Raw genomic sequence first — 7,799 nt, forward strand, 5'->3', positions numbered from 1 at the left:
GTAGGAGCCCCGCCCACCTCTCATCTACCTCTTCAGACACATCCGCACACGGCACGCAGTTCATGTTCAGCGCTTACTCCAAGGGCTGAGACTCACTAAAAAACTCAGCTGCTGTTGCTAAGTCGCTTCAGTCATGTCCGACTCTGTGCAACCCCATAGACGGCAGCCCACCAGGCTCCACTCAGCGGGGCCATTTAATTTCAAAGGGATGAAAAAACTCTCAGGAGGTTTTAAACTTGGATGAAGGCTGTTAGTCCTATCAACTCCTTCCTGAAAGTCTAGATCAATGTAAAATGTCAAAAATTAAAAATAGAAACAGCAATCTCACTTTGCCAGATGAATTATAGTCAACTTACCTTTGTTTTCTAGCATAGGCTGCCTTGGGACAAAGGTAAATTCCTAATGTGTCCCAAACACTCTAGAATGCTGATGAGCCCTTAGGATGGAATATCAAAGCTCACCCCAGCCTCATGAAAAAAATGTCTCCCAGACAATTGATCAAATCACAACAGAATTAAAGAGGCCACTTAAAACTTGGCATATGGAAATACAAGTACAAAATTATGTTGTTTAATATGATCATTAAAGTAGATTAAAAATCTATACAGCATAGTCTGAAATTTTTGGATACAGGCTTTTCCCAGAGAACATCCTATCAGGAAGTTTTCATGAGAATTTTTATCAGGATAAGCACCTAAGTAAATTGCCAATATTCTGTGGACTATAAGCCCCCTGCAAAAACAATAAGTACCCTTTGCTTCAAAAGATGAGAAACATTATGAGAGTGAATATAAAGGAATTTTAGGAGAAAAAAAAATCACTGTCTAAAGAAAGCTGTCCTTCTGAATGAAAAGAAAATTTCATTCAGTACATATGTGCTCCACTCGAAGGAAAAACCCAAAGGACACATTTGTGAAATTTTTATTTACTGATTTATTTAGGGGAAATTTAAAATTGTATTTATTCATATATTATTTTAAAATCATAATACAGTGAGATTCCACCCATCGCCCAATCCAACAATCTAAAATGGGTAATATTTATTGGACATACATGAGCCTATAAAGGCAGGACCAAGTGTACTGTAAACAAAGAATTATGATTAAAGGAATTCAGAGCATTTGAGGTCCATTAAACAAAAACTCTGTGAAGTGATTTTTACCGAGGAGAAATAAATTCACTCCAAAATTCCTTTAAGTAAAGACTTGCCTATTAGATTGAGGATGTAAGTCAACTCTCTGCCCCACCCCCCCACACACACACCCACTGCCACTCAAGAACAATTATCAAATTTTTTTTGGAAAAGGTACATTCACAAGAGTCTGAAACTCAGAAGGTAAAACAGTGGTACCCAGCTCCATGTCTTCATAGAAATTCTCCTTGTACAGTACAAGAGCTATGCTAAAGATGACCATAAATATATTTTCAGTTATATAATTTCTTTTAGAACATTCTTTCTTCTTCCGGGTCAATGATAGGAACTGAATTGAATGTGTTTCCTTTTAACAAAAGAACTCTTCCCTCTCTAACATGGAAATGAAAAGTATCTCTTCAGCTACCAGCATTTTTCATCAGTCCTCCGTCCAGTCTAAGCTGGCACCCACACCAAACTGCAGACAAGGACTGTTTTCCTGGACTTCAGAGGGACTCCTTCAGGAGAAGCAAAGTGGGAGCGATGGCTGAAGGCCTCTTGTGATCTTTATATTCCTGACAAGGTCCCTTATGGGTTTTCAACTCACTAAGTTTGTCATAAATGCAGCAAGCTTAACCAACAGAACAACTCAACTGTCAAAGTGAGAAGTTAGGATAATCTCATGTTCTTAACTCGACGGCTCTTTTGGAAAGATTTTACTCTTCAAATTTTCCACCTAAAACATAATCTTCTTATGTGTTTTAATTTTCCTCTAAGACCTCTCAGAATAGTTTGAATTTTTAGTTAAAGATCACAACTTTCTTGAGTGTCAGGCTAATAAATGACAGGCAATTCTGTCAAATGATTTAGTTAAGTATTATTGCCTTTTCCCTCAAGCAAATTTTGGTAAATAAATGCTCAACCAGAACTCAAGACTAAGTGACTCACGTTTCACCAGGGAGTAACTGGAGGAAGAGTGACAGTGGTATTAACAGCAATAATAGTAACTGTAATGGTGAAGACAACAGTACTTGAAATTCACGGAGCGTTCAGCCTATGTCAGGATCACAACACACACTGTTAAGAAGAGAAGTTTACAACAGATCTCTCCACCTGATACCTTCAGCTCTGTGTATGGCTCACTCTCTTCCCACTGTGTGTATACTTATTAACCCTTCAGGGGTGGTCAAAGCCCAGGGAATAGGGACCAAGTCACTGATTTATTCTTTGCTTCTCTACAGACTCTCGGGCTGGGCCATATGTAACACATACCTATCCAAAATGGATTAGCTAACTTCCGATTGTGGAAGACTCCAAATGGATTATCTTCTAGGATATTCTCAGAATCAAAGTCATATTTCCTATTCCAAGGGAATCCTTATGTATCAAACCAGTATTCAGTAATTTGGTTGCACATACAATTGCTAAAAAGTATAAAATTTGCATGATAGTTTCACAAAAATAAAACCCCACCAAGTGGATACTTTTTTTTTAAAAGAAACCAGACAGGATGGATGAGGATTGTGGGGAGAACAATTCAAAGGATATACATATTGTGGAAAAAAAAAAAAACTTTGCATGTGATACAGAGATAATCTGCCATCCCCAACACTGAAATATATTTCGAATTCTAGAGATTTTAGTATTATTTTTTAAAGTAGAAATTGAAGAGCATTCTGAATATCTGCTCCAACTTCACATTGAGGGAGTAAATAAATAAAGTTGAACATGCAAAGAGAACCCATTCTTTCCTTATGGTTCAATATATAGTAACTATTCATTCCACTAGTGACTATCATCATTATCATCATTTACCAGATGACAGCTACATATCAGAGTCAAGTCAAGAAAAGACCCTAACCAGTCAGCTTTTTATCTTTCAATTAAGATCAAGTTACAAACCCCACGTAACATTTTTTGCCCACAAAGGAGTAGAATGAACAAAAAGTGGGCTTGAAGGTTTATGTCATATTTGATTTCTTAAAGAGATAAGCATACGTTATTAAATGGAAAGACCCAGTAAAACCTGGGGAAAAAAAATTAAGATGGGCAACAGTTTAAATATGGGAGCATCTTAATTACAGTATTATTCAGCATCCCTGGAGACATCAAGGTCTATCCACTGTGATCACTAGGTCTCCACTGCAAGGAAGTGGGCTTGGAGAGTGTAAACAGCCCTGTACAAGGTATGACTGTATGAAGACTTAGGGAGCCTTGATGAAGCCAGAGTGGGCTAAGGAAAGAAAAGAATTTTCCCCACAACTGAGGGAAAAACTAGCAAGAATCAACAAGGAACATAAAAATTCTTTGTTGTGTATTGTTCACAAACTATTCCAAAAATGAGTATAACACAGGGCTTTTTTTTTTCCCCCAAGCTCCTGGAAGAAAGGTTATAAAATGTTCTTATCTCATCCACCTCACTGCCGAATCCCAGATAATACTCAAGTTCTGAACAGAGGTGCCAGTATGCAGCACAAGACTAGGTGTGGGCATGTAGGCTTTATCTATTTATTTTTCTAGTGGGATAAGGAGATGGCATAAAATTAAACACATGACATTTGCAGCACTAAGTCATCACATCAACCTTAGATGTAAGAAACTTCGAGATTTTTCAACCAAGTATTCATATTCATACACACCCAGAAAAACAAGAGAACCAGACTTTTCTGAGGCAAGATATCCAAAGCAAAATTCTAAATAGGAACAGAAGAGATGTGACCCACATGTTCAAATCCAGACTTATAAACAAAAAACACATTAACTCAAAGCTTAAGTCAATACTGACTATATTTACCGATGAGAAGGTTAACTTAATGGCAGCAGAGGCTATTCTCAGAAACACAGAAAGTTTAAAACAGTCCATTAGCACGTGACAAATAATAGCATACTGCTTGCTTTCACAGATTAATATAAAATAGCTTTTACTAAACTGGACAAAAAAATTAAAAGATAAATCATGTTCTGATTAAGTCAGTTAGTTAGAGCCTGATCAACTAGGTAGAGCCTGGTGGAGCTGAACCCCCAACTGTTGCTTTGGTTTTGTCTACAGCATCTACAACATTTCCACAGATACCAGATTTTATAACATAGCCAGAAAGACAATGAAAGGACAATGTAAGATGAGTTGGGACAAATTTGTTACTACCAGCAAAACAAAAACACCAAAGCACATGTACTTTGATGACAGAATAGTAAGAAGCATCATCTTCATATTTTAGAGAATGTGTTCCTTGCTTGCTTTCTGGTGTAGACAGTACTGAATTCATCTGTTTATAGGTGTTGTTACTTTATACAAAATGACAACAAAATTAAAAATTACTCTTAACATCCATCAATGGCGAGTTTCCGGAATGTAAAATGATTGTAGTATGCCTCCAAAATTGGAGCTACACATTACTTTTGGATATCTAAGGCTTGGTACAGAGTAGGACTCAGTACTTTCCTTTGAAGACTGACATAACACCCTTTCTTAAAGTACTGAAATCAGTGGCTTTCATTCTACAATAAGAAGCACATGTTATGTGCCAGGCTGTAAAATGAAAAGCTACTACCACAGAAAACAAAGAACACAACAATTTCATTGTGTTCTTTTTCTTATCCAGGCTGTATCTACATGGTTTTGAATATTCAGATAAAGGTGTAGGAATGAGTTGACCACTTAAGTTTTCAAATCATTTCGACAAGTGGCATCATGTCACTGTAATCTTAGTTAACTGAGCTTTTCGGAATTCAGCTGGGTGACAACATGGCCAAATGGACACACAGTACTAAGTCTGCGAATATGCAGAAATATATTCAACTGAAAATGTTGCTTTTGATCTAAATGTATGATTTGCAGTAAGTAGTCTACAAGTAGCCAGTCCATGAAATCAATGTATTCATATCCTGTTTGGGGAAATAATAAAACAAATAGCAACCTACGAGGTGTTTTCAAGGTTCTGTTCTGAAAGCTGGTCACTGAAGGGCATCAGGATAAAACCAGCAGATGGCTCTGAACACTTTAAAAATACATACATGTATAGAGAGATAGATATGGATATACAGAGCAGTAAGCAAATATAGCAAAACAGAAGTGAAGACAGAAACTAGGCTCAATAGAGAAGTCACCAAAGGAAATTAAGAGGAAGGGTCCATCTGAAAAATTAAGGCTAAAAATGAGAAGAAATGGCCATAGAAAGGCTCCATGTCTGGCCAGAAGAGACAGAAGAAACAATGATAAATGACTCAAGGCAGGCAGATAAGAGAATGAAGTGGACACTCTAGAAAGGAAACCACCCCCCACTCAGAGAAGGTGAGTAGGTTTGCAGTGGGAAGCAAGAAACATGAACTTCAAAATCCTTCAGACACATATGTCCCAATGATAAAAACATATGAGCATACAAGACAAAAAACTCCAGAGTATTTTCAGACTTTCAGAACTCCAACAGCTACCATCTCTTCCCTTCCAACCTCTAAATCCAGCGATAATGATTAGAAACCTTGGAATCAAAAGGGCTTTACTGACAGGCTAAGTTAACTGAGGCCAAGGATTCTGCAAACTCAATCTTTGGAGACACCATGGTCTTCAAGGTTAAGGCACAAACCCCAAAAGATTAAAGTGCCTTAAGGTAATGAAGTTCCCCTACTCAAGGCACAGAACAGAAAACAAATGAGGAGCAAGGAAGGAAATGAAAAACCCGAATAAATAATGTGGCTTGCACAGTCATCCAGGGGAGCCAAATAGCAACTTTTCAGGAGAGAAATTAAAAAAATGTTTATGTTCTTCTGCACTGAGAAATCATTTCATGTTAAGCTTTAGTGCGATTAAAAGAAAAAAGGATTTAATATTACAAAAAGGGAAAACAACTATTAACACAAAATTAGCATATTCTTACCCTGTACATCCTCTAGAAGAAGATCACAGGCACCAATGATGGTAATTTCCTGACGAAATAATTATTATTCATGCTGAGGTGGGGAAACAAGTGACAGAAGTTTTAAAGACTGCCTGGAGCAAGAATTAAAAATATTAAGGTATAGGTCACAGACACACTAAGTTCGTATCTGAAGTCCCCGCCAGGATTCCGACAGCTCTGCTTGAATAAAATCTGACGATGCTGCTGCTGCTGCTGCTAAGTCGCTTTAGTTGTGTCCGACTCTGTGCGACCCCAGAGACGGCAGCCCACCAGGCTCCCCCGTCCCTAGACCCCAGTTAAAAGGATGAATGTTTCTGAGAAATGACTAGATAAACCTTATTACCAGGCGTAAACGAGTCACCTAAACGGTTTTGAAGGCAGTTCTGCATAAATATTTGAGAGTTCGGATAACTGATAACTTTTACTCCTGAAATCTGGGTAGTTTCCACCTCAAACGACTCATATAACTCTGAGAGCGAATTTCTTGTAAATATCGTTAAGATGCGGTCTCTGAAAAGTTGCAAAGTTCACGGATACTCGGAGGCTGAGTGAGTCCCTAAAACGTCAAGAATGGAATTTGGAGTTCAAGGCTAAAGACGGCATGAAATAGGTTTGAAAGAGTCTAGCCCATCTCAAAAGGGTTTAAAACTGCACCCATATACTTAAAACTCCCTCAAACGGACACCACGACGGACCATTTTTACCTGTCCCACCAATTCCCGGCAGCTCAGGGTGTGAATGGATTTGCAGAGCTCGGAGCGGGGTCCTGTCGGTAACCCGAGAGCCTCCAGGGGACCCGTCAGCATGTAGAGCCGGCGAGGCCTGGCTGTCCCGCCCGGTGGGGGTGGTGCCCAGGGACCCCCGAGACCCGAGAGGCCACGGGGACCCGCGGCTTCGCCGCGCTAGGCCACCCCCCGGCTTTCCCAGCACCTGGAACCGTGCGAGTCGAGGCGCAACCCCGGAACTCCCCGTCTCTGAGGAGCCAGAGCGCGGCCTCCCAGCAGCTGCGCGCAGCTGGACGTGGCCCGGGACGCCCCCGTCTTGGCTCTTTCCCTCAGGCCCGGGTGCCCAGGCCGCCCCTGCCGGCGGCCCCTCCGCGCCGCCGGACACTTGGCAACTTACTGGGCTGTGCGAGGTCCGCGCCGAGGAGGCGGTGGCGGGCGAGCGGCTGGAGCTAACTCGGGGAGACTGAAGAAGCGGCTGCTGCCTCGCTTGGTCCGCGCGGAGAAAAGCGCCGGGGCTGCGGCGCCGCGGAAAGCGGGCTGGGCACGTGGGCGCCGCGGGTGTAGCCGCGCGGGGGCGGTCCCTGGCGTTCGGGGGCGGTGCCTGGCCCGCTGGCACCGCCCCCTCCTGCCCCCTCCCTCCCCCGCGCCCGCCGACCCCCGCCGGAGCCCTCCTCCCGCGCGCGCACCGTCCAGCCCGTGTGGCCAATCCGCGAGGTGGGCGGGTCCGGCCGCAGCGCCGCGGGGTCTGTCCGCGGCAGCGAGCGCTGGGCACGTGGGCGAGCGCTCTGACCCCGGCTCAGGCGGTGGGCGCGGGCGAGTGGGGCACGCAGAGTTCTGCCAGGTGGTGAATCCGTGCTTTTCCCGGAGGGCCCAGCCTCAGGGGCATCTCCGAGGCTACTTGTAAGCAGAGTTCTTCTAAAGTGTGATTTTTGTCCCCGATTTACTTTTTATGCTGAGAAGAATTTGCAGATAAGAAAATAATGATAATGACGTAAAACAATGACCGTACTACATAGAACCCAGATGAGCATGCTGTGTCAATTAGTG

The 7,799-nt window shown here is 42.1% G+C and overlaps 1 protein-coding gene across 3 annotated transcripts in view; it reads right to left on the reverse strand.

Moving 5' to 3' along the window:
• SLC7A2 (solute carrier family 7 member 2) overlaps window positions 1-7,223 on the reverse strand; it is a 71,833-nt gene extending 64,610 nt beyond the window's left edge. For 2 of the 3 annotated variants that reach the window (XM_061404304.1, XM_061404301.1), the window contains exon 1: window positions 7,150-7,223. The gene's annotated coding sequence lies outside the window, so the exon portion shown is untranslated. The other variant, XM_061404303.1, reaches the window with a different exon arrangement.
• Window positions 7,224-7,799: the final 576 nt, after the last annotated feature.

The sequence above is a fragment of the Bos javanicus genome, chromosome 27 (genome assembly GCF_032452875.1).
Source record: "Bos javanicus breed banteng chromosome 27, ARS-OSU_banteng_1.0, whole genome shotgun sequence".
NCBI lineage: Eukaryota > Metazoa > Chordata > Mammalia > Artiodactyla > Bovidae > Bos > Bos javanicus.